Source organism: Dasypus novemcinctus, chromosome 13 (genome assembly GCF_030445035.2).
Source record: "Dasypus novemcinctus isolate mDasNov1 chromosome 13, mDasNov1.1.hap2, whole genome shotgun sequence".
Lineage (NCBI taxonomy): Eukaryota > Metazoa > Chordata > Mammalia > Cingulata > Dasypodidae > Dasypus > Dasypus novemcinctus.
This window is the reverse complement of record NC_080685.1, coordinates 52,785,659-52,812,861: the sequence shown is the minus strand read 5'-3', so window position 1 is coordinate 52,812,861 and position 27,203 is coordinate 52,785,659. Positions and strand designations below refer to the sequence as shown.

Below are 27,203 nucleotides of genomic sequence, written 5' to 3'. Positions count from 1 at the left end.
AAAAAAAAATAGATAAATGGGACCTCTTCAAAATTAAACACTTTCGATTTTCAAAAGACTTTGTCAAAAAAGTAAAAAGGGAGCCTACTCAATGGGAGAAAATATTTGGAAACGACATGTCTCAATAGGGTTTGATATCCATGTTATTAAAGAGATCATACAACCCAATGATAAAAAGACAATCCAATCAAAAACTGGGCAGAAGACTTGAATAAACATTTCTCCAAAGAGGAAATATAGTCAAAAAGTACATGGAAAAAAGGCTCAACATCACTAACTATTAGGGAAATGCAAATCAAAACTACAATGAGATACCATTTCACACCTTACAGAATGGCCATTATTTAAAAAGAACAGAAAACTACAAGTGCTGGAAAGGATGTGGAAAAACAGGAAGACTCCTTCACTGCTGTTGAGAATGTAGAAAGGTGCAGCCTCTGTACAGTTTGGTGGTACCTCAAGAAGCTGAATAAAGAACTGCAGTATGATCCAGCAATACCATAAGTAGGAATATATTCAAAAGAAGTGGAAGCAATGATACAAATGGAGATTTGCACACTGCTGTTCATAGTGGAATTATACACAATTGCTAAAAGATGGAAACAACTCAAGTATCCATCAACCAATGAATGGATAAACAAAATGTGTATATACATCAATGGAATACTATTCAGCTGTAAGAAGAAATGAAGTCAGGATGCATATGACAACATAGATGAACCTTGAGGACATTATGTTGAGTGAAATAATTCAGACCGATAAGGACAAATATTGTCTGGTCTCACTAATATCAACTAAATATGATGAGTAAACTCATGGAGTTAAATTCCTAGAGTATAAGTTACTAGGAGATAGAATGTGGATTCCTAAGGGGGAGCTGATGCTGAATGTGTGTAGAATGTTTAAGAAGGTGGATTGTAAATGTGGGGAAATGGATAGAGTTGATGTTAACACATTAAGTGAGTATAATGGGGTAGTCTAGGAAGGGTAATATCATTTGAAAGAAAGCTAGAAGATAATCTAGGGACTGTATAACATAGTGAGTTCCATGGTGGATTGTGGTTAATAGTACAAATAAAAGAATACTCCTCTATTACAAGTCATTAAGAATATGGTGATACATGTGGGAAAAATGAAACTAACGTTAACATAGACTATAGTTAAGAGTAATAATGGGGAGAATATGTGGCTCAAGCAGTTGAGCACCAGCTTCCTACTTACATCGTCCTGGTTCAATCCCTGGCACAGGTACCTAAAAAAAAACAAAAAAATACAATAATAATGTCACACTTTTGCATTATTGGCACAGATGGTATAATAGCAGCGCTAACAGTCCAAAATGGGGTGGGGAGGGGGGAAGTTGTTAAAAAGAGGTATGGGATTTTTCCCTTTGGAGTAATGAAAACACTCTAAACTGGACTGGGGTGATGACAACACAACTCTGTGATGAAACTGATAACCACTGAGTATACAATTTAGATGACTGTACAAGGGAGGAGACCACATAACACGGTAAACACCATGGTGGGTAGTGGACTGTGGTTAACAGTACAAATATGAGAATGTTCTCCCAGGAGCTATAACCAAATATACAGTACTAATACATGATATTAATAATAGGATGGTTTGTGGGAAAAATACACCAAGTATAAGCTATGGCCTATAGACAGAAGTAATATTATGACAATCTTCTTTCATTATTTTTAACAAATGTGTCACAACAACCCTAGTGGTAGGGTGAAGTATGGTAATCCTGTATGTACAGTATGCATGATTATTTTGTAAACTTACAACTTCCCTAATAAAAAAACCTTTAATTATAAAAATATCAGGAACAATTTTTAAAAGGTCAATGCCCACTCAAAAAAGTGTACAGAAATGTTTTATAACATTTCTAATATTCTGCTACTACAAATAATGCTTCTGTGAATATTTTCCTGAATACCACTGCTTTTTTATCTTTTCCTTCCTTTTTTTTTTTTTTTAGTTATTTCTTTAGGATATTCTCAGAAGTAAAATTCAAAATCAAAGGTTATGAACAGTCTAACAACTCAGATAGATATTGCCAAATTACAATGTGCTAGCAATATTTGAATAAGCTCACTTCACTACAATCTAATTGGCATTAGGTATTACTGTTTCCAAAAAATATGAAATAGGTATAAAATAGTATTAATAGTAATATCTTTGATTACTGATAAAATCTAACACTCTTCTACAAAATGCTTATAAGTTATATTTCCTCTGCTATCCAACTGCTTGCTTGTTTCCTTTATCCATTCAAAAAAGTTTTTGTTCATGACAGTGACGAAGTTTTACCAAGTGAAAAATTAAATGACCAACTTCCAAAATTCTGGTCATATAGACCAAAGGAAAAACTATAGTTTATATCTATATATCTATAATCTGCCCTCCAGAAATAACTAGGAAAATTACTTTTGATATAAACTCCCAATTTATTTATATGTGTGTTATCTCAAGGTTAATTTCATATGAATTATAATTTTATTAGCTAAAAATAATCAAAAAGTTGATTTAATTCTCAAACTTCCTGGTCTTTAGAGTAAAGACCAGAAAGATTAGTTCAACCTGGTACTTGGATATGCCAAAAAAATTTATCTTGGTTAATTTGATTTTAGAAACAGAAACCATGTTGAGAATCTAATCTCTTAATAATCCAGATATAACCAAGAAATTTGATTCTACAATCACAATTGATATTCCAGTGCTGTTAGTAATCTTGCATACATGTACTACTTGTTTCGAAAGAAAACAGAGTAAGAGAGTAAGTAACTCATCATAAATTCATCAATGCCATTAGAACAGAACTAAAAGCTCACATCCTGCTAACTGCAGGCCTTTAGGTGGCAGGGATTTTAGAGATTCATAAAATCAATTCTCTTCCCTTTCCCATCTCCAACCATTTTGCAGAGGAAGAAACTAAGACATAATGAAGAAAACAACTTTCAACAGTCTTAAAGCTAGTCAGAGGCAAGAATACCTTTTTTTTTTTTTGAAGACTTTTTTCACCCATTCCCCTTCCCCACCCCTTCCCACTTGCACTCATTGTCTGCTCTGTCTGTCCATTCGCTGCACGTTCTTCTGTGTCTGCTTGTTTTCTCTTCTTGTCTTCTCTCTCTAGGAGCACTGGGCACCAATCCCAGGACCTTCTGATGTGGGAGAGAGGCACTCAACCATTTGAGCCACCTCAGCTCCCTGGTTTGTTGTGTCTCTCATTGTCTTGCCTCTGTGTCTCTTTTTTTGTGTGTGTGTCATCTTGTTACGCCAGCTCTCTGTGCAGACCAGTCCTTCCCTTCACCACCAGGCCAGGGGAATCAAACCCAGGACCTCCCATATGGTGGAGAGGAGCCCAATCACTTGAGCCACATCTACTTTCCCCTTCATTCTTTAAACAACAAAATTTTATTGAACTCTTCATTATAAGCTCTAGTGGCACCACAAGTGAATAAAAGTCATGTTTCTTCATTTTCTGCTAAGATCTTACATTCAGAGAATAAGATATATGTCTCATCCAATAACTCTGCTCATTTTAAAAATCAGTATTTTTAATACACGTATATATTACCTTCCCCACTATATTCAAATTCCTAAGAGACAAGATATATACCTTACACTTCTTTACATTTTTCCATAGCATCTAGGCTGGTGCCTTATAGACAGTAAGGATGCGATGAAAGGGTAGACCAGACCCCACTAGCAGTGGCAGTAATCCATATCTCAATAACTCTAACAGCATTAAAAAAAAAAGATACTTCAGACCTAGAAATGCCTTAATACATTATCACAAAGGAACGATTCAGTAATTCCATAAACCTTGAATAAAATAGACTCTGCTCAATGAAAAATCATTCCTTAATCAAGTAAGTAGTGGAATATTGTAGGCACTTTAATAATTTTTAAAAGTATAACATATCTAGTTTATGGGTTATAAGCTAGAATATCGATGCTGTGCCAAATCTGGTCCAATCTTACTCCACTGTGTAAGCTTTTACACAGAGCCACAGACCCTCCCTATACCTGAGTTCATTAAAAGTTAAAAAAACCTTGGAGCCAAACCTCTACCCTCATTCTCCACATCATCCAATTCTCACTCACCCTATTTCTTGGTTTGCTGCTATCAGGTCAGTTAAATCAGGAGTACTGAGGATTCTGGCAAAACTACTGTGCGTGGTAATAGGACCGAGAATAGCAACCATGTATGGAGCACCTTTTACACACCAGACACCTATATTATTTCTTAAATTTCACAAGAATCATGAGGTGTTATTACTTTCACTTTACAGATACATAAACTCAGGTGTAAAGTTATCCAAGCTACATGGTTACTAAGTGGTAAATATAGGTTTGTCAGATTTAGGATTCCTTCCTCCCCCAGAAATGTCATCAACCACCATCCCATCATATCAAAATGACAGCAGTAACAGGCATAGTCACCAACACAAGTGAACAAGGTCAGAAAACAGCAAGTCCAGGAAAAGAAACTTAATAATCTTTTCCTGCCTACTTTAAACTTCCTCTGGCAATACAGGTGAGTTCATTTCCCTCACGTTACTGTCAAGATACTTTTACCTATTGCAATCATAACAATTACGAGTCTTACAAGAGCTGGAGAAAGTTTTACAGACTGGTAATTTAATTTGGAGTCTAAGTAATTTGCCATCTAACTCAAAGACTATTATTAAATACTAGTTATTATTCATTTTAAGAGACTTCCATTTAATAAGGTTAATGATATATATTTATGCATTCACTTAAATGTTTACTGAAATGCCTACTAAGTGCCAGGCACAACAGGAATGAAAGGAAAAAGGAAGAAACATTTTCAGAGCTTAACTATGTACCAGCAACTACATTATGCCTTTTCTACATTCTTATTACAATATAATCAATCCCACCCAGTAAGTATTATTATCCTCATTTTACAGATAAAGAATCAGAAGTAGTAACCCACTGAGGGATTTGCCCAAGCCCATACAGAGCCAAGATTCAAATCTAAGGTAAACCAATTTCAGAGCCCTAAACAAAAGCTTTGCTCTCAAAAAGTGTATAGTCTAATGCAGAAATACGCAAGTTCTAATACAACATGATTAATGTCAGGATGGAGGGAAAAGAGAATGCTCTGAAAGCATATATTAGGTACTTCTAATACAGTCTCAAGGGAGGCTTTCAAGAAGAGACTACATTTATCTTGAGACCAAAACTACATGCCATCCAGAACAGAAGGATGACTTGGTCCGTGCTCTCTAAAAATAATCCAGGGAAGCAGATGTAGCTCAAGTGGTTAAGTGCCTGCTTCTCATGTACGAGTTCCCAGGTTCAATCCCTGATACCTCCTAAAAACAACAACAGCAAAAAAAACCCACTCCCATTGGGGAGGAGTAGATGTAGCTCAGTGGTTGAGTATACCTGTTTCCCATTCCTGGTACCATCTTGAAAAAATTAAAATTAAAAAAAAAATCAGTACCAAAATGGTGAAGAACCCTAACTCTGATTGATATCTTATATAAAGAAATAACTTCTAGCAACTATTATATACCAAATACTGTACTAAACTATGTCTAGTATTCCATAAAATTTGCAGGTGTATGTGTGTCATATATAGGAAGAGAAATAAATCTAAGGCTATTCAAAGTCCTTTGGGGGAAGTGGATTTGGCTCAACTGACCGGGCATCCACCTACCATGTGGGAGGTCCAGGGTTCAAACCCAGGGCCTCCTGACCCATGTGGTGAGCTAGACCACATGTAGTGTTGATATGCACAACAAGTGCCGTGCCATGCAGGGGTGTCTCCCGCGTAGGGGAGCCCCACGCGCAAGGAGTGCGCCCCTCATGGAGAGGTGCCCCATGCGAAAAAAAAAAAAAAAAAAGCGCAGCCTGCCCAGGAATAGCACTGCAAACACAGAGAGCTGACGCAGCAAGATGACACACCAAAAAAGAGACACAGATTCCTGGTTCTGCTGACTAGAGTGCAGGCGGACAAGGAGAAGCACACAGTGAATGGACACAGAAAAGCAGACAATGGGGTGGAGGGGAGGGGAGAGAAATAAATAAAAATAAATCTTTAAAAAAAAAAAAAGCCGGGAAGCAGATTTGGCCCAATGGATAGGGCGTCGACCTACCACATGGGAGGTCCACGGTTCAAACCCTGGGCCTCCTTGACCCGTGTGGAGCTGGCCCATGCGCAGTGCTGATGCACGCAAGGAGTTCCCTGCGTAGGGGAGCCCCACTCACAAGGAGTGTGCCCCGTAAGGAGAGCCACCCAGCAAGAAAGTAAGTGCAGCCTGACCAAGAATGGCGCCACACACAGAGAGAGCTGACACAACAAGATGACACAACAAAAAGAAACACACATTCCAAGTGCTGCTGATAAGTATAGAAGCGGTCACAGAAGAATACACAGCAAATGGACACAGAGAGCAGACAACTGGGGGGTGGGGAGAAAGGGGAGGGAAATAAATTTAAAAAATAAATCTTAAAAAAAAATCCCTTTGGAAATTACTCATTCAGGGTAAATAATCTGATAACTGAACTAAAAGTTTACCCTCTGTTTTAATCACGCTATTTTACATAAAAAATCTAAGATAAATATTTTCCTGCTTTCATAAATGTACTATACAAAAGATACATTAAACTTTTTGTTGGTAAGAGAGCATGACAAACCTTCAGTATTGTACACTGTTATAAATACAATTGATACCTTTAAGATAATTAAGGTGTGCAAAGTTGTTTTCCCTATATTAACTATGCCTTTTTAGAGTTGGGTTTAAAAAAAAACAACACTTTTTATCATAGTAACCAATACAGACCACACTATTTCCCTTTTAACTATATTCAAGTGTGCAATTCAGTAGTATTAATTATATTCACAATACAGTTCTACTATCACCGATATCCATTAACCCTCTTTTTTCATCACCTCAAACAAAAACTTACCCATTAAGTAATAACTCCCTCTTCCCACCCCCAAAACAGTTGTCACTTGTTCTAAGAAATTCATATACGTAAGACCATTCAGTATATGTCTTTTTGTCTGTTTTCCACTCTCAACATAATGTCTTCAAGATTCTTTCATGTTCAGCATGAATAAGCACTTCTTTTTTTTTTTTTTTACAGCTGAATTGTATGTAATTACCACTTGTATGTATATATCATATTTTGTTTATCCACTCATCCATTGATGGACACCTGGGCTGCTTCTACCTTTTGGCTATTGAGAATAATGCTGCTATAAACACTGGTATACAAATAACTGCTCAAGTCCTTGCTGTCAACTCATTTGGATATATACCAAGAAATGAGATTTCTGGGTCATGTGATAATTCTATTTTCAACTTTTTGAGGAACCACCAAAGTGATTTCCACAGTGGCTGCACCATTCTACAGGCGTTTTTTATACATGGTTTTTCCTACTTATCCACTGTTCTACTATCAGCAATCTCACTGTCCTAACTATCAAAATGTATGTTATGGCAGCACTTCCCTACTTCTAAATTTTTCCTTCTTCTAATCTGCTACTTCTTAAAAACCATAACCATATAAAAATAAGTGCGCTCTCAGTGAAAATCTAAAGAGTTTTATTTATAAGAAATTACTTTTAAAAATGACATATATCTTGGGGGTTTACAATGTTTCAGAGATGAGGAATTACCCCCAGGTCTAATCAGGTAAAAAGCTACTACTGGGCAGCGGATGTGGCTCAAGTAGTTGGGCACCTGCCTCCCACATGGGAGGTCCCAGGTTTGGTTCCCAGTGCCTCCTAAAGACGAGCAAGGCAGCAGCGAGCTGACATAACAGGCTGGTATGGCAAGCTGACACAACAAGATGACACAACGAGGAGATACAACAAGCCAGGGAGCAGAGGTAGCTCAAGCAACTGGGTGCCTCCCTCCTATTGTGGGAGGTCCCAGGTTCAGTTCTCGATGCCTCATAAAAAGAAGATGAGTAGACACAGAGAACAAACAATGAACAGACACAGAGAGCAGACAGTGAGCACAAACAATGGTAGGGGGGTGAGAAATAAATAAATCTTTTAAAAAATTCATTCAGGAAAAAAAATTATAAGTATATCAAAAAGCAACTATTGCAAATTTCATACTTCTATCTAAAAAGGCCCCTCCTGCCTTCTTTAATTTCTAACTCCTTCTCACTCTTTAAAGCTCAGCTCAGAAAATTCCAGGCAGCCTTACGTGATACACTAAACAAGATTACATGGCCTTCTGAAGTTTTCCTACAGGATACACCCTGTGTTGACCCTATCCTTGCTACACACTCCAATATACTTATCTGTTTCCCCAAAACGAATATCAACTAAACAACAGAGTCTGTCTCCTATCTTCTCTTCTCTAGCACCAAACCCATATTCTGCTTTATAAATTGCTTGTTGAATAACACAAGGTCAAAGAATGAAACCAATTTTATAAAGAGCTGTAAAGTTATACAATAGTCCACACATTAAAAATGGCCTTTCATACCCATATGACTAATTTTCTTCTGAAAATACACATTCCGGATTTTTAAATTCAAGGGCAAGCCATCAGAAAAACATTAAGTACCAGCACTTGACAACACACTATTAAAGCTGTTTCACCCACTTCACCTCTACAAAAAAATTTTTATCCTGGGTAATCAAACCAAAATACAGGGTGCAGATGTGGCTCAGGCAGTTAGATACCTACCTCCCACATAGGAAGTCCTGGGTTTGGCTCTGGTGCCTCCTAAAGGAAAAAACAAAACAAAAAACAGACAACAAGCAGAAAACAAGCAAAAAACAATGAGCTGGGAAGTGGATGTGGCTCAAGCGACTGAGAGCATGCCTACCACATGGGGGGGGGTCCCGGGGCCCTGGTTCAGTTCCCAGTGCCTCCAAAAGACTGCCAGCTGGTGCGATGGGCAGACACAGCAAACTGACACAACAAGATGATGCAACAAGAAACACAAGAAGGAAAACATAATGAGAGACACAACAAAGCAGACAGTGGAGGTTCCCTGTGCCTCCTAAAGAAGACGAGCAAGACAGCAAGCCAGTGTGACAGGCAGGGCAGCAAGCTGATGCAACAAGATGATGCAACAAGAGACATAAGAAGAAAAACTAATGAGAGAACAAAGACAAAACAAAGCAGAGAACAGAGGTGGCTCAAGTGATCAGGCACCCCTCCCACAAATGAGGTCCCAGGTTCAGTTCCCAGTACCTCCTAAAGAAACAAGGAAGACAAATAGACACAGCAAATGCAAACAACGACAGGGTAGGGAGAAATAAATAAAATAAATCTTTAAATATAAAAAATGGGCAAACAACAACGAGCAGACTAGCACATACAATAAGCAAAAACAGGCAAACAGACGAGGGAGCCATCTTGGAGGGGGGGTAAAAAAACAAAAGCAAAATACATAACTAGTATTTTTCCCAGGGAAATAGATTCTTCGGTTCAACTTAAGTGCAAAAAAATTTCACATTTAAATAATGTTTATTGCTGATGATCTAAGCTAATATAAAAAAGTTATTTTGGGTTTATCTAGCTATTTTGAGAATATTAGAATAGAAGGAAAGTCACCAATTACAAAGGCACAGACTCTTTAAGTTGACAGTCTCTTAGAGATCACCTAATGTTATTTATATATATTCTTCCTCCTACAGAAAGAATTCAAGGCTACTAGAGATCATCCATCCAAACCACTTTATTCAAAACAGCTCTACCTTTCCAGGTTCCTCTGCCTTCTGCTGTATACTCACTGATCCTCTGGAACCACACAAAAAATGTCTTCTACTTTGCAGATAATACAGCCTTTCAAGTATTCATTAGTGTGACTTATTTTATATCATTATTGATAATTGATTGTAAAGTAACATATACACGTATCTTTTCAAAGACCTCTTTGGCTTCTCAAAAACTATCTAACAAAATAAAATTTTAAAAAACCAAGGACATTAATAGGACCTGAGTGTTCTTTTACAAATCTTACCTTTTATGATTCTCAAAGCCACTCTATGAAACAGGCAAGGCAAGTATCATCATCCTCATTTAAAGAAGCTTCAATATAGTGTAGTAGTTAAAAGCCACTATGGGGATGCGGACATGGCTCAACTGATAGCGAATCCACCTACCATATGGGAGGTCCAGGGTTCAAACCCAGGGCCTGCTGGCCCGTGTGGTGAGCTGGCCCACACGCAGTGCTGCCACACTCAAGGAGTGCCCTGACACACGGGTGTCCCCTACGTAGGGGAGCCCCACACACAAGGAGTGTGTAAAGAGAGCTGCCCAGTGCGAAAGAAAGTGCAGCCTGACCAAGAATGGTGCCGCACACACGGAGAGTTGACACAACAAGATGACGCAACAAAAAGAAACACAGATTCCCGGTGCCGTTGATAAGGATAGAATGATCACAGAGGCACACACAGCGAATGGACACAGAGCAGACAACTGCGGGGGGGGGGGGGGGGGGCGGAGCCAGGAAGGAGAGAAATAAATAAATCTTTAAAATAAAAAAAAAAAGCCACTATGAGTGCATGCCTCCTATGATGTTTTCTTAAGCAAGTTACTGAGCCTCTCTAAGCATATTTCCACATCTATATACTGGGAATGTTATAATAGTTCCTACCTCATATAGCAATTAACTAGATAATACACATCATTTTATGTAATAACTGACCCATTAAATGTTAGCTCATTATTATTATACAAATGAGAAAACTGACCAAATCACTTTCTCTCTCTGAATCTCACAACAGCACTGGATCAATAATGTAGATCCAGTGCTCTACCCACACTGTCTTCCAAAACACCAAAACACGTTTTTAGTTATTTACACCTTAACCACTATTTCTCCACCTTGGCCCAAAATTTCTTAAAGCTATTATATCATCATTCCAAGTAAAATTCTCAAAAAGTGCAAAAAATTGCTAAAGCTCTCTTTAAAAAAGAAATTCTCTGTGAAACATAATAAAGTTCCACTATGATTAACATACACAATTTATATTCAAAATTCGAAATAGGAAATATCACATGAATTGCTAAACAACTGGTTTCTCTAACCTACCATGATTAGAATATCTTTTTAAAACTTTATCTGATATCTTCAAATGGTAGGCATTAGCATTCATTATTGGACCAACCACAACAGGAAAAACCCAATTCATCGTACAATCAAAACTACTGACGATGTTGACAAAGAATATAAAATGCATGTCAGAAAGGAAAAAAAAATTCTTAGAGGCCTAGTCTCATTAGGAAAAAATTAAGCTATATAACTCAGGCAGAAAAATTATACTGGGCTCAGTAGTATTAGAAAAATAGAAAGTTCTAGAATTTGAAAAACAATAATACCCAAATTAATTTCCCTGTTAACTTTGCCAGGAAACTTGGGCTACTGTTAGAGTAGATTCTAGAAATGTTGAGGAAAAAAACAGATGGAGGAAAGAAGACATTAACTGAATTACCATTCACTACCACTTTGATAAGCAGTAATACACTTTGGCAGAGAGTCTAGACAAAGGCAAATCAAAACATTAGTTCAAACATGACCCTTGACAGCAAGGCAAATATGAGGCAAAGATTTAAGACTAAAGAATACACTTAACGAGAAAAGCGCTTTGGTAAAATACAGTAATGAATGAATGTAGTCTCGTGGAAACTAGCTGTTGAAATAACTAAGAACCTATATGTCTGCCAGTCTATGAAAAGACTCCCTTCTGTGGCTGAACTTTCATTAAACTTAAGTAGGGGTGTAATCTTTTCAAAATGTTATAGAAGATAAATTTACTACAGAGAAATAAATTATGCAAAGAACAACTACCTTCATTTTATATAATGCTCTTAATAGAGGGCTTCAAAACAATAAATACATCTTGAAACATGGAATAAACACCAAATAGTTTCTCAAACACAAGTGTTATTCTTATTTTTTTTAAAAACTAGTGTTATGTATCTCTTAAATCTTTAAAAGTAAAACCAAGCTTTTGTAATTTTTCTTAAAATAATATGTTATTTGCATCCCGTGTAGTCAAAGTCTGATTTTAAAGTCCTGTAATTTTGCTGACTGCAGATGAGGGCAGAATATGGATGTATATGTGGGAGGATGGATGGGGAAGAGGTTGAGAAATTCTTGAATAGAACATGAATAAATTCTACACTTGCTTTTTAAAATGTGTTCCTTTCCTAGAAATTTGACATAAAAATCCCTTTGAGGGAAGCAGGTTTGGCTCAACTGATAGAGTGTCCGCCTACCACATGGGAGGTCCAGGGTGCAAACCGAGGGCCTCCTGACCCGTGTGTTGAGCTGGCCCACAAAGTGCTGATGCACTCAAGGAGTGCCGTGCCACGCAGGGGTGTCCCCCATGTAGGGGAGCCCCACAAGCAAGGAGTGCACCCGGTAAGAAGAGCCACCCCGTGCAACAAAAGCACAGCCTGCCCAGGAGTGGCCACACACACATGAGCTGACACAGCAAGATGATGCAACCAAAAGAGACATAGATTCCCATGCCACTGACAAGAATGCAAACGGACACAAAAGAACACACAGCGAATGGACATAGAGAGCAGACAAGTAGGGCGGGGGGAAGGGGAAAGAAATAAATTTTTTAAATCTTAAAAAAAAAAAATCCCTTTGAGTTTGTATTACTTTCATATTTGTGAATGCTTCACAAAAACAGGCTTCAAGACCATTATCTTAAGTCATTAGCCAGATGGACTGTATTTTCACTACAAATTTTCACCACTAATGGTGTGTGTGTGTGTATCTTTAGAAAATGCTTGCATTGTTCAAATTAAGGATACCAGCATCACACTCTGTACCACAAAAATGGTGGCAGGAAATTTTGGAAGGATTCTAGTAACCTCTATTTGTGAAATGTGACATATCTCAAAAAAGCTTGGGGGGGGGCAGGGGAACTATGCTGACCTGATTAACTACTCCATTCAACTGATATGAGGTATCTGAGGCATGGTGCATCTGAACTCTTATCATGTTATTTGGGGTGTGCTATCTTGTGGAACAGCTCATATGAAACAGCCAAAACCTTCTAAAATGACAGGACAACACAGTCTAAATATCAGAAGCTTAATAATTCATATTTACTTTGGAATCAAGGTTCATCCAAAAACTTGTGTTAATCATCCAGAAGTAGTCCAGCTTTTTACCAACCAAGAAGTTATTTTTTATAGCAACTTCACTACCAAGATTAGCAAAATTTTCCACACACTTCAGTGATTAGCTATTAAACAGTCTCTGTATGTGCTGCCACCTGGGCAACACTATAAGAGGGCTTTTACCTTTATAAAACCAGTGAGTCGAAAAGCAAAATGTCTGCAAAATGACTGTGCATCATTTTAATTAGAAGCAATAAGTGTGAAACCATGAACAGACAGAAAACCTCTGTAACTGTCACCAGTGCTTTAATTTGCTACTGCCACGTTTCTTCATTTCTAGCTACCCAATTTTCTTGTGAAATAAGGTAAACTCTGTCCAAGACTTCAAAACATCCTGTCATAAAGGATATCAAACATATTAATGCTGAAAGTTTCTTTGAGTAAAAAATTTATCAATCCCTCACAACTGGTTTTGGTATGATATACCAAAACTTGGTGTCCTAAATTTTGAAAGATAGTTAGCTCAGCTGCGGATCTATACAAACTGCCTTTCTGCCTGTACCAGACCTGCCTCTGAAAATTAAGATCCAGTCATTTAGAAATAACAGTTTAGAAGGTACTTTGAAAAGACTTTCAAAACTGCTTCCTACTGCTACAGCCAATTTGAGGCTTTCTATTCAGCAAAAAAAAAAAAAAAACACTTGGTAATCTCTCTTTAACAAAGAAAATATTTTCCCTTTCAACAGTTTTAGGATTGGTAAACTCAAAGTTGTTTCCCTATCACTAATAATTTTCTCCTTTCAGCTTTTACTCAAAGGTTACTTAATTACTCTCTGGATCATATTTTGATCAGGAACATAGCATATAAAGTTTATTTAATATTAAGAAGTACTAGATGACTACAGAGACAAAAATGAAAGATAAACTGAAAAGCAGAAAGGAAAACTGGCATTCAAAGCTCTTAATACATCTGGTGCTAACTGACCTTTCTTGCCTAGCCCTTTCACTACTCATTTTTCCCTTTCCATGCCTTAATGCCTTTGATCACCCTGGTCCCTCCTCCAGACAGGACTTTCTGTCCATACTATTTGTCCTATTTCCTCATATCCAAATTCTGTTCATTCTTCAAAGCACAGTTCAAATGTCATCTCTTCCCTGATCCTCACAACTAAAAGGAATCTCCCCTTCCTCTAACTTACTGTTATCTCTTTACCACCCACTGCTTTCTGCCTTACATTATCCTTTTTTTATCCATATTTAATCCCCCATAAGCACAAAGTCCTCCAAATCAAGGACCATGCCTTATTCATGTCTATTCAAACTGCTCAATACAATGTCTTGCACACAGTAAGCACTCCAGCTCAGCTAAAAGAACAGAGAGAAGTCCACTAACAACACAAGAGTATGGAGATCTGCTTTGCTAATACCTAGCTTTTAAGACCTGAGATGTTAGGGTTTTGGTGAAGGCAGTGGGCTAAACCAGTTCTTCAAACTACACGTGTAGTAGTTTACATCCATTAGCAAGATATTAAATTTGGGGGTCAAGAAGTACTCAGCTAAAAAATTTCCTAATATCTTCCATGTATACTACAATTCAATAAATCTTACTCTTGGATATATAGGTATGCTCTTCTCCATCACAATTTGTATTTTTCAGCTTCAAAATGAAAGTAATAGAGATGTCACCCGATATCTCCAGAAGGCAAATTTGCAGGAAGTAGAAATTAGGCTTAGGAAGGATCAGCAAAGGGTCCAGGGTCAAGGTTGTCAGCCTTTGTTCAACCCCACTCACATTAAGTACACAACACTCTCCTACTAGTAGCAATGGCTCATTAGCAAAGGTTTGGGAGGAAAAGGGGAAGGAAATGTATAGTATGAAAAAAAAAAATCCAAATAATTCTGTTATTTGTGCCCATACCCTAATCCCACTGAAAACCCAGGATATAGAGAACACCAGAATTGTAAAAAAGTAAATTTTCCGTACCTGATGTTTCTTAGTCAAAGTTCCCTAGCATAAGCTTGCATCCTCAATAAGAAGTCCATTACAAAGAATTCTCTACTAAAATTAAGTTTTTCCCATGAACTGGAGATACGTAGTATTTGTTCAACTTTTAATATGCAGAAGGAAAATGGCACAGCAAACAGCAGTTAGATGTGATACTGTGGGAAAATCAGACTTTTATAGAAAAAACACTTAATTTCTATTTAAGCTTACTAAATTGGGTAAGGAAAGGGTAAGTTTTGAATATATTTTTGGCTATACTATGTCTATCAAAACACTGTCAGCAACCAGATTTTTTATCCATGTTTATAAAGAATTATGTTCTATTTTTAAGGCTATTTAGAAAACAAGGCTCAAAATTTCAAATACACTAATAATCTTAACCCAAATCTAACTCCAAACTAACTGAATGTATGCCTAGAAACTTCCCAGGAAAATCCCCAAAACTTACACCAAAAAAAACAAAAAACAAAAAAAAAACACCAAAAGAAGACAAAAAGGTGTTAGCATGAGCACAAACTTGGTATACTCAAATAATTACAGCATCCTATCTGTTGAATAAGTGCAATATGAAAAGTAAATGATAGGGAAGCGATGTGGCTCAAGCAACTGGGCTCTTGTCTACCATATGGGAGATCCAGGGTTCGATTCTTGGGGCTTCCTGGTGAAGGCAAACTAGGCCAAGAGGTGAGCTGGCCCATGCAGAAAGCTGGCCTGAGCAGAGAGCTGGTGCAGCAAGATGACGCAACAGAGAGAGACACAGAGGAGAGATGATAAGAGAAGCAGACCAGGGAGATGAGGTGGCACAAGAGATTGAGCACCTCTCTCCCCCTTCTGGAGGTCCCAGGATCGGTTCCCATGTGCAGCCTAAAGAGAAGGCAAGCAGACCCCGAAGAACACACAGTGAGTGAATACAGAGAGCAGACAATGAGGGTGGGATAGGGGATAAATAAATAAATCTTTTAAAAAAAGAAAAGTAAATGACAGGCAAAAAGGAGAATTTGAGATACAAAGTTCTGCTTAACTGCATTAACTCTTCCTTAATAGGATCCACTGATGTTCAAAAACATATATCCAATTTCAAATACTGGTCATAAAGCAAAATGTAGTCCCCACTCAGAAAAGCCAAGAGTCAAACCATTTTTCTCCAAATTCTCAATATAAAAACTCTCCTTAAAAACTGAGTATATTTTACCATAAATCCAACTCAAAAGTCTATACTCTGCCTCCACTGTTTGTGGTAGCAAAAAATAAGAAATCCCTGAGCAGTCTTTGAAGTACAAGCAGTTGATATAGCCTTGGGCTATTGGTCATCCTAAATTCCAGTGGCTGACCCATTTGTATAAGGCAAGGTAAGAGTTGTTCTCATGTAGCAATTCAATTGTGAGATATGACCAAAAAAAAAAAAAAGCTCTGTGCCTTGGAATGGCATAGGCTACAGTATCTACTTCATTCTCCAAACACTTTCTATTCAGATATAATCATCAAACCTCTTCAACAAGACAATGGTAGGTGTAATTCAGTTCCAGTTCTACACCCCCAATGCAAGAAATTTTTGCTACTTAGCTCTTACTCTCTTCAAAATCAATCTCTAGGAAGCCTGAATATCTCCCACACATAATATTATTATTTGGCACAAAATAATTCCTTCTTTTGACTACTCTAAGTGAATGGATAAAAGGCTTTCACCTTTAAGATTGTATCATCTCAGAGTTCAAGGAAATACACAGTAATTGAGTGGTTTCAAGTTGGGGTAAGGCAAAGGAAAAAATTTAAGTATAAGGTTGTAGAAGTCACAAACTTCAAACTGGTGAGTTAATAAACATGAAAATTACTGTCACATACGTAATAAAATCATATGAACTACTAGAATAAAAAGAAAATTACCTGTGGTGATGATAGTAGCCCAACATGGTCAATGTTTTTAATACCACTAAATTTTATAATTGAAAATGGTTAAAATGGGAAATTTCAGGTTATATTCAAGAATAAAAATTGTTTTAAAACCTATAGGGACTAGTAATAGAAGAAATTGTAGCACTGAGGTGGAGAAAGTGGCCACAGTAGTTGCTGAGAGCAGGGAGAGGAAAGGAGAGATGTGATGTGGGGGCATTTTTGGGACTTGGAGTTGTCCTACATGATATTGCATGGTCAGATGCTGGACTTCATATATCCTGTCATAACACACTGAATTTACTGGGGGAGAGTGTGAACTACAGGGTAAACTATTATCCATGTGGTGCAGCAGTGTTCCAAAATATGTTCACCAAGTGCAATGAGTGTGCCACAATGACGAGGGAGGTTGTTGGTGTGGGAGGAGTGGGGTGGGGAAGTGGGGGGTATATGGGAACCTCTTATGTTTTTTAATGTAATAATTTTTAGATGTATATATCTTCAAAAAATACAATTTACAAAAATGATGGGGGTTGGGAGAGGGTTTTATGGGAACCTCTAATGTTTTTTAATGTAATGTTATTTGTGATCTATTAACTTTAATAAAAAAAAAAGTGTTAAGTAAGAAAAAATAAATAAAACCTATAGGGTAAATGGATGTGGCTCAAACAATTGGGCTCCCATCTACCATATAGGAGGTCCAGGTTCAATGCCCAGGGTCTCCTGGTGAGGGCAAGCTAGCCCACGCAGAGTGCTGGCCCACGCGGGAACATGGCCCCGCACAGGAATGCCACTCTGTGTGGGAATGCCCCCAGTGCAGGAAAGTCGCTCCGGATATGAGTGCAGGCCAACGCAGAGAGCGGGCGCAGCAAGATGATGCAACAAGAGACACAAAGGTGAGAAAATAAGAAGATGCAAGAAAACGGACTTTGGCCCAGTGGTTAGGGCGTCCGTCTACCATATGGGAGGTCTGCGGTTCAAACCCCGGGCCTCCTTGACCCGTGTGGAGCTGGCCATGAGCAGCGCTGATGCGCGCAAGGAGTGCTGCACCACGCAAGGGTGTCCCCCGTGTGGGGGAGCCCCACGCACAAGGAGTGCGCCCAGTGCGCCCAGCGTGAAAAGAAAGAGCAGCCTGCCCAGGAATGGCGCCGACCACACTTCCCGTGCAGCTGACGACAACAGAAGCGGACAAACAAACAAAACGCAGCAAATAGACACCAAGAACAGACAACCAGGGGAGGGGGGGAAATTAAATAAATAAATAAATCTTTAAAAAAAAAAAAAAGAAGATGCAGCAGAACAGGGACATGAGGTGGCACAAGAGAGTAATCGCCTCTCTCCCACTCTGCAAGGTCCCAGGATCGGTTCCCGGAGCCGCCTAATGAGAATACAAGCAGACACACAGAAGAACACACAGCAAATGGACACAGAGAGCAGACAATGGGAGAAATGGGTGGGGGGGGGGGGGGAGATAAATAAAAATAAAAATCTTTAAAAAAAAAAAAAAGGCATTATGCCTATAGAAATTTTTTAAAAAAACAAAACTATAAAACTGTATTACATAAAGGGTGAACCCTAACGTAAACTAGGGACTATGGTTAATAACATAATTATAATATTGTAACAAAGGTACATTAAATCAATGTTAATAATAGGTAAAATTGTGCAGTACAGGAGTATATGGGAACTGTACTTTTTACATGACTTTCCTGTATACCTACAACAGTACTAATAAAAAATTTGCTAAAGGAAACAATTCTCACAGGAACAAAAAGTCTCAGGACATCACAACTGTAATGTATGGAAATTCCCATCAAATAACTCAGTTCAAAAAAAAAAGCTTTATACATTTACAGTCACACTTTTATTTATTTATTTATTTCTAAAGCTACATAGATCACACAAAATAAGGACACACTTTTTAATGGTGGTTGGTATAGTCTTATGTGACCCAGTAGCAGTGGGATCTACTATCTTGTTTCCAGCTTTCTAATGTACAATGTAAGCCATATAAATATGTTCACATATAATTACTGCTCTACTACATCTGCTTCTCCCCAGATGACTTACTAATGCATAATATCAGAGTATATCTTGAACTGATTTAGTATAGACACCAGTCTAACTCAAAATCTTGGCTCAACTCCCCAAGCAAGTAAATAACACAATTTGATGATTTTGTAGCTTTTCTCCTTTGCAATCATTGTCAGTTTCATGTGGGACTCTCTATGGGGATAAAGAATTATAGGCCAGTTTTCCAGAGCTAGAAGCTTGTCCACCAGTATTTCACACAAGCAAAATTCACTTCCAATTTGATCAAAAGCAAACTTCTTGTCTACATCTTCTGACACCAAAACTATGGGATAGTCTATAGAAGTGTTGCAGATGTCAAGTGTAAATACTCTTCTGGAAAAGATTACTGTAAAATTGTTTTCAGAAATGTAACAAGCAACTACCCACATCGATCACGTAAAAGAAAATTTGAATGTCTCGAAGATTCCTAAACCTTCCAGTACAGAAATGCAGGCCTGGAAATCAGTTTCCAGTTAGCACTGAAATCTGCCAAGCAAGCAAAGTTCTCCTTACCACCAGTGTAATGAGATTGGAGTTGCTCTTCACTTGCACAAAACCCTCAGTTTTACAAGGAACCACTTAAATTTTTGGTACACTTTCTAAGATAACCCTGTCTGAGAAGTCCAAGATACCTGGACACATTGCCCTCGGCGCAGAAACAAGCCCTGTCGTCTAGTCCCCTAAGGCCCAGCCACCTCCCGCTGGCCGGTAGCCCCTTTCCACATGCTGACGCACTGCCCATCCCTGCACCGTTGGCGACCAGTGCAAAGTACCAACCCAGTCTCAGAAACTTTGACTCAGTTATCAGGATACTGAGCACCCACAACTTGGGCGGTGGGTGGGGATGTCTGTCATGGCCCAGGCGATCAACTTTGAAGCGGGGTGTACTTTGCTGGTAGATATCAGCCCAGGACGCAGGCCATCCCACATTGCAAAACCACAGCATCAACAGCAGGAGCAGAGCAAAGTGCCGGGCGGGAAAAAGGAGAGCGCGAGGGCAAGACACGGTCACAAACAGAAGCCTGCGTGTAAGAAAGTACCCTAACCGCACGCACCCGGGAGGCAGGGGTGCTGGGACGGCGAGCGCTAGGCAGCAGCCACAGGGCAGCAGCCAGCGGCGCAGGCGGCGGCAATGTCAGGAGGGCGCAGCTGGGGGCGGGCGGCCGCCAAAGCCACCACCCCGCCCCCAGGTGAGGGACGCCACCCCGCCCGCCCGCGCGGTCCAGGACGCCCGCCCTCCCCGGCCGCGAAGAGCGGCCGCCGGAAAGCACCGCGGCGTCCTGGAGGCGGCCGACAGCCCTGAACTAGCCCCGGTGCCCTCCTCTCCGCGGACCCCGCATCCCGGTCCCGGGCGCGTCTCCCGCCCCCACCCTCCCCCAGTTCAGCCCAGCCACCAAAGCCCCCAGCCAGGCCGCGGCGCCGCCGCCGGGCAGTCCTCAGGCCCCTGAGACGCCGCCGACGCCTCACCTCCTCACGTCCCCACGGGCGCTGCCGGAACAACTCCACCCAGCACCCGCGTCCCATCCGCCGCCCTGCGCTCAGCTGCGGGACCCGTAGCGTTCACTCGGCTGCCGCCAGAGCCTTTGGGGCGGGAGGGGAAGGTGGGAGGCGGAGAGGGGAGGAGAAGGGGGCGGCCGACAGGAAGAGGCGAGGGAGGGGGCGGGCCGAGGAGAAGTCGTGTCGGGAGCGCGCGCGTCCGGGCCCTCGGCGCGCCGTGCGCGCTCCATGGGGCGGCCCCCAGCTTCGGCCACGGCGCGCGCGCATTGCATCTCCGCGCCTGGGTGCGCTTGAGCCTGGGGCAGGGGAATGAGGGAATTATTAGTTGGTCCGCCCGCTCTACTTGACTGAATCAGATTTTTTAGAGAGAGGAACCCGAGAAGGGCGAGAGCTGCTCCGGGCTCTTCAAGGGCACCGCAAGGGGTAACCATTCTCTTCTGCCCACTCGCGTGGGCTCGGCGTCTCCGACCCGGGTCGAGCCGGGCTGTAGCCCCGCGGAGCGATTACTGAATTTAACCTAAAAATTGAGTTGGGGAGTGATTCTTTTCTTGTTCATATATCTGGTTTACATAGTTTGATTTTTTAATACTCAGTAATCATCACGGAAGTCACTTTAAAAAGTATTAATTTTTTTTTGTCGGTTACTCTTCTCGTGCCTCTTCCAAGGTGCCTGAGTGCTTACGAAGCTCTCGCTTGCCTTGTTGGTTAGGAAACTGCCCAGTACTATTATTTATTTATTTACATGAAGAACAAATACCCTCGTTTTCATTTATTTATCCTTAGAGGTAGTTGATGGGGGTGGGGCTACAAGCCAGGTAGAGAGAAACTAAATCAACTGTTTTTCTCTACAAATATTGTACTGATACTTGAGCTGTGGATATCATCCTTTCCAGATCCTGCTGCCAGAGGTTACCTGTAAATTTTGTGAATTTCTTTAGCAGTTTGTTTCTGTATAGCTTTGTGGCACCTAATATATTCAGCCTTATTTTCTGAGTTAATTTGTGGTATTTTTTATCCCACTAAAAAATCTTTGAACACCTACCCCATTCATTTTTATATAATCTCAATGCCTAATATAGTGCCTGATTAGTAGAAAGTACTTATCAAGAGCAGCAAGATTTGTGTGTGTCCGGTGCTTAGACCTCTAAAATGAATCATTTAAAATTCCCTTTTCTGTCCCACTTCCCTTGCCCTCATTCCCCCTCCTAGATCCAAAAGTTAAAGCCACCCTGAGAAATGTGATATTTGTCCAAAAGGCCCTCTTAGGTTCCATTTTTCCCTTTCCATAACCTAAATGTCTACAGATGCTGGGACACATCAAGAGTATTGCACCTATCCATTTTATGTCTTTCCTTTATCTGCTGAGCTCCTCTCCAGAAGATCCTCTATTAACCTCTATTATCTTAAGAGGCTACCTAGTCCTGAGCTTGACTCAATAAATGCTGGAAGTTTTTATGAATATTTAATAAAGCTAGGGTTAGAACAACTCAAACAACCTGTTGAGCCCCTTAGCAGAGAAACTAATTATAAAAGCCAACAAGTAGGCATTGTGCCTCTACTAAATATAGGACAATTAATGTTATACTGGACACCATAAAGCGAACAGATGAGATATATAGCTGTAGTTTCTCCTGATATCCTCTAACACAGGAGTTCTTAACCTTTTTTGTTCCATGTTCCATGAACCCCTTTGCCAGTCAGGTGAAACGAATACGACTGTAATTTATTTATTGTATACATTCATAAGTGAAGTAAATCATGCTAGATTTCAGTTAGAGGTCAGAGGAAATAAAGATAGTAAGTTGAATTTTTTCAATTCAAGCTCATGGACCCCCTGAAATCTTTTCCATGGACCTGGTTAGGAACCCCTGCTCTAACTGAAGAGAAGCTTTTTGACAAGAAGGGCATCACTGTGGATGATCATCTGCATTCAAGAAAAAAATTAACACACCAAAAAAAAGTTAATTTTTTAAATTGTTGAATATAAAACAAGTTTAGTGTTCCCCAAATTTGGTTATATATGCCTTTGAAAACAGTAATAATGACCATCATTTGTTGTTGACAGTTAACACTTCTATTATGGTGGAGTATGACATCTAAGACAAGGATAAGATTAATCCACGTGCCAGCTTGTTACAGGGAGAAGAAAAATTCTGTCCCATGTCCTCTCATCACCAGGGGACATTTTCAAAAGCTGAGCTGTTCCTCACAGAACCTAGATAAGAGATGTCACAAGAGAACCTAGATAAGAGGCAAGTCACAAGAGAAACTAGATAAAAGACAGTGCCGGTGATTTGGTGCAAACTCATCCCCACCACTGGGAAAACAATTCTAAAAACAGGCCAAAGAATTTATGATAAAGCAGTCTTCATATATGTGCAATGCTTACTTCTCTATCCACTGAGGCTTCCTTTGCATTAAGCATATCCCAGCAGCCCTAGAGCATTAAAAGACTGAAACTCCTATCTTTTGGAGAAGGTGTTATAGATATTTTAACACAATTCATAACATAACAGAAGCTTGTGTGACCCAGATCCAAATCTAGCCCACATGTTTGGCCTGCCATGGTACTTTTAAAAAAGCCAGCCAAAGTTAAAAGTCAGAAGATTCCACATGTGTTCCAGGCTTCTTGTCAAAAACTGGGAAATCTGGTGACAATGTGCTTACATTGACCCTGGTGACAAGCAGCTACAACTGGATAGCAACTAGCATCTTTAGACAGGACATCTAATCTCTCTTTTGTCAAACCTCCTACATATCCGATTGTGCCTTACTTTGACCTAATTCCCTCATTTAAGTCTGCAATCCCAAATTCATAATATCATGATATCAAAAAATTGGAAGCTAGTTGAATGTTCCACAAAAATGGAAGAGTTTAAACCATGGTATTTAATTCAGTGGAATATTATATAGCTTTTATAGTGGACAAGTTTGGTTGATTTCTCAGCTTGCATTTCCATCCCTCTGCAATTATAAAGCAGCCTAAGATTTTAATGGAATTAGACCCATCTCCAGCTCTAGGAATAAACCCTGATTGATACATGCTAATCAATCCCATCTCTTCACTTTACTCTGTCATTGTTCATGGATAGTTATTAAGTAGGACCAATCACAAGGAAGTCCGGATCTTGTATTTGAAATTTGGGAGAAGAGAAGTGCTTTCTCCCTCTTACTCTGGTTGGTGTAATGGGTGGACGTGAGTCTTGTAGTTATTGCAGCCACTTTGCTACCATGAGAGTAGCTACTCTAAGGAAGAAGATGACACATGGAGGATGGAAGAGCTAAATCCAGCTGCAACCTACCCCTTTCTCTTGATTTAACAATTCTCTAAGCCAATAAATTCACTTAGCTGTTTAAGAAAGTTTGAGTTTGGCATTTTGTTATTTGCAACTAGAGCTAAATTTTTCCATGCATGTTGCAGAAGAAAAAGCTATGGTTGCATTATCTGACCCTACCAAGGATACATTTCCAATAGGATGGAAAGGTGACAATCTAGGTGGTAATATTTTAGAGGGACTTGAAAGGAACTTGACCATCTCCCAAAAATCCTTCCCCAAAAAAACTGAAGAGAGAAAAATACATATATAAATAAATAAAGATTAAAAAAACAAATCCTTCCCTGACTAGGCTACCTTGTGCATGGGAACCCATCACTAATTTATATTTTACACAAACACAAACCCATGCACTTTGGCTTCAATCCTGTGCCCTATTTAAAATAACTCTCCCTATGAAAAGTAGTTAATAAATTCTAATCAATAATCTGGTATAAATAAGTTTATCAGATGACTTTTGAGTGGTTTTCTTGATAGTGGGAATATTTGAAAACACTAGGCACCTGCGGAACGGTGGAATCAAAGAGGTAGAAAAAGAGATGTAGAAGAGTCTAGAGATACAGGACACAAACTTTTATATTTCACAATTTTACATGGGACTGAAATTCAGAGTAATACAGATAGGTCACATTAAGTATATAATATAGACCAAGTCTATATTATAATCACCATTTTAGAGGTTGAATATGAATAAAATCAAACAATATATATTTAGAGATCAGAAAATTTCCTCAGCAGTGAAAGACACAGAAAGAACAATAAATGTCTTTTGAAAAAGAATAGCTAACCTATGACTTTCGTAATTTGGTGAGAAATAATAAGGCCACTGTTAGGAGTTATTGTTTGATGGGTACAAAGTTTCTTTTTAGGGTCATAAAAGTGTTTTGGTAATAAATGGTGGTTATGGTAGCACAACATTGTGAATGTAATTAATACCACTGAATTGTACACTTACAAATAGTTAAAATAGCAAATTTTATGGTATATATATATTGCCATGATTTAAAAATAATTTTTTAAAAGGACAGTAATGTGATTGTACATATCCCAGATGCTTAATGGACTCCAAACAACCCAACAGACCCACACCATGTTATAATCGAACTGTCAAATGCCAAAGATAAAGAGAGAATTCTGAAAGCTCCAAAAGAGGAGTAATGTGTCACATACGAGGGAGCTTCAGTAAGATTACTTGGCATTTTCTCATTGGAAGCCCTGGAGGCAAGAAAGCAAAGGGACAACATATTTAAAGTGCTCAAAGCAAAAAATTGCCACCCAAGAATTCTATATCCAGCAAAACTGTCTTTCAAAAAATGAGGGCAAGATTAGGTCATTCCTAGATAAAAAGCTGAGGGACTTTATCACCACTAGACTGGCCCTACAAGAAATGCTGAAACCACATGAAGAAAAAAAGATCTCCAGTAAAGATAACAACATGGGTAAATATAAATATCAGTACTACTGTATTTCTTGTTTAACTCCACTTTTTACTTCATACAGGATCAAAAAGGCAAATGCATAAAATGTGGTGATAAATCAATGGTTTTGAACACATAATGAATACATAGGAATTTGTGACAAGAACTACATAAAGGTGGGTGGATGGAGAGAAATGGGGACATAGTTTGTGTATGCTATTGAAGTTAAGTTGGAATCAAAGCAAATGAAATTATTACAGATTTAGTTGTTAAAGCCCCATGGCAATCACAAAGTAAATATTGGAGAGCATGCAAACTCATATAAACAGAAGGGGGAGTACAAGTTAGCAGAGGTGGGGGCAGGGGCAAAGGGGGTGTGCAAAATAAGTGTAGGGCTTCTATTTGGGGTGAAGGGAAAGTTCTAGTAATGGATGGTGTTAAGGGTACTGTAACACTGTGAGTTTAATTAATCTCACTGCTGAATGGTATGCTTAGAAAGGTTGGTAAGGGAAGATTGATGTTGTATATTTGTTCCACAATTTAATAAAGGAAATAAAGGTAAACTGAAGAATTAATAACAATTAAATACAATACATAATACTGGATGAGATCTAAGAAAGAAGGAGAAAATACTCAAAAGAACAGCAATGAAACATAAGAAAAATTAGAATATAGAATGTAAGTTTTTTATCATTGTTAAATTCCTTCAACTTGATAACTGCACTTAAGGTAATTTCATAACTGAATATCCTCATTCTTAGAAAATGTACATGGAAATATTACATGTTCAATGAGTGTGGTGTACACAACCTGCTCTCAAATGTTCAGACATTAGACAGATAGATGGATAGGTAGGTAGAGAGGTAGTTGATTAATAGAGATAGAGATATGGCAAAAGGGGGAAATGTTAAAATTGTTGAATCTGGGTGTCTGGGGGTGGGGGTATGTTAGAGTTCTCTGTATGGAGTTTATTTTATTTTTGCAACTATCCTGTAAGTTTGATATTATTTCAAAATAGAAAGTTAAAAAAAAAAAAAAACAGACTGGATTGAATAGTGTCATACAGAAACTCATGTCCACCCAGAACCTCAGAATGGACCTTATTTGGAAATAGGGTCTTTGTAGATGTTAATTAGTTAAGCTGAGGTTGTACTGGATTAGGGAAGGCCCTAAATCCAATATTACTGGTGTCCTTATGAAAAGAGGGAAATCTGGACACAGAAATAGTCACAGACAGAAAGAACAACAGAACAACAGATGATAAGGGAGGCAGAGACTGGACTAATATGACTATAAACCAAGGAATGCCTGTGGCTAGCAGAAGCTGGAATAGGCAAGGAAGGATCTTCTAAAGGGTTCAAAGTGGGCATGACTGTGCAAATGCATAGATTTTTAATTTATAGCCTCCAGAAATGTGAATGAGTACATTACAGTTATTTTAAGCCACCCAGTGTGTGCTATTTTGTTATAGCATCCCAAGAAAACTAGTATTGACACCTACCAAAGAATGATTTTCTCATACTTTGTACAAAGTATCTCAAATTCATTTCACCATCAGAGTCCTTTTCTTTGGTCTGGGGAAGCAATTTCTCTCTCTCTCCCTCTCTCTCCCTCTCTCTCCCTCTCTCTCCTTCTCTCTCTCTCTCCTCTCTCTCTCTCCCATTTTTTTTTAATGTTATTTTTTTTAGCTTTCCTTCAGTAATATACATTCCCTTTCTACCACTGTCATACCCATATATTGCACAGGTAGTTACAAATACTATGATGTGCTTTCACCTTTTCTATTTATTTCTAAAGATTTACAAACAACCCTTTTTACCAATTCTGCACAAATTAACCCTCAGCTTTCCAGTCTCTAACCTCGTTCTGTTTCCTGGTGACC

General features: G+C 39.0%; 1 protein-coding gene across 2 annotated transcripts in view; it reads right to left on the bottom strand.

Annotated features, from left to right (window-relative positions):
* Window positions 1-20,775, bottom strand: part of RABGAP1L (RAB GTPase activating protein 1 like) — an 808,684-nt gene extending 787,909 nt beyond the window's left edge. For both annotated transcript variants that reach the window (XM_058310154.1, XM_071207578.1), the window contains exons 1-2: window positions 20,539-20,775; window positions 1,222-1,252 (exon numbers count right to left, since the gene is read on the bottom strand). The gene's annotated coding sequence lies outside the window, so the exon portion shown is untranslated. The remainder of the gene's footprint in view (window positions 1-1,221; window positions 1,253-20,538) is intronic.
* Between the last annotated feature and the right edge of the window lie 6,428 nt (window positions 20,776-27,203).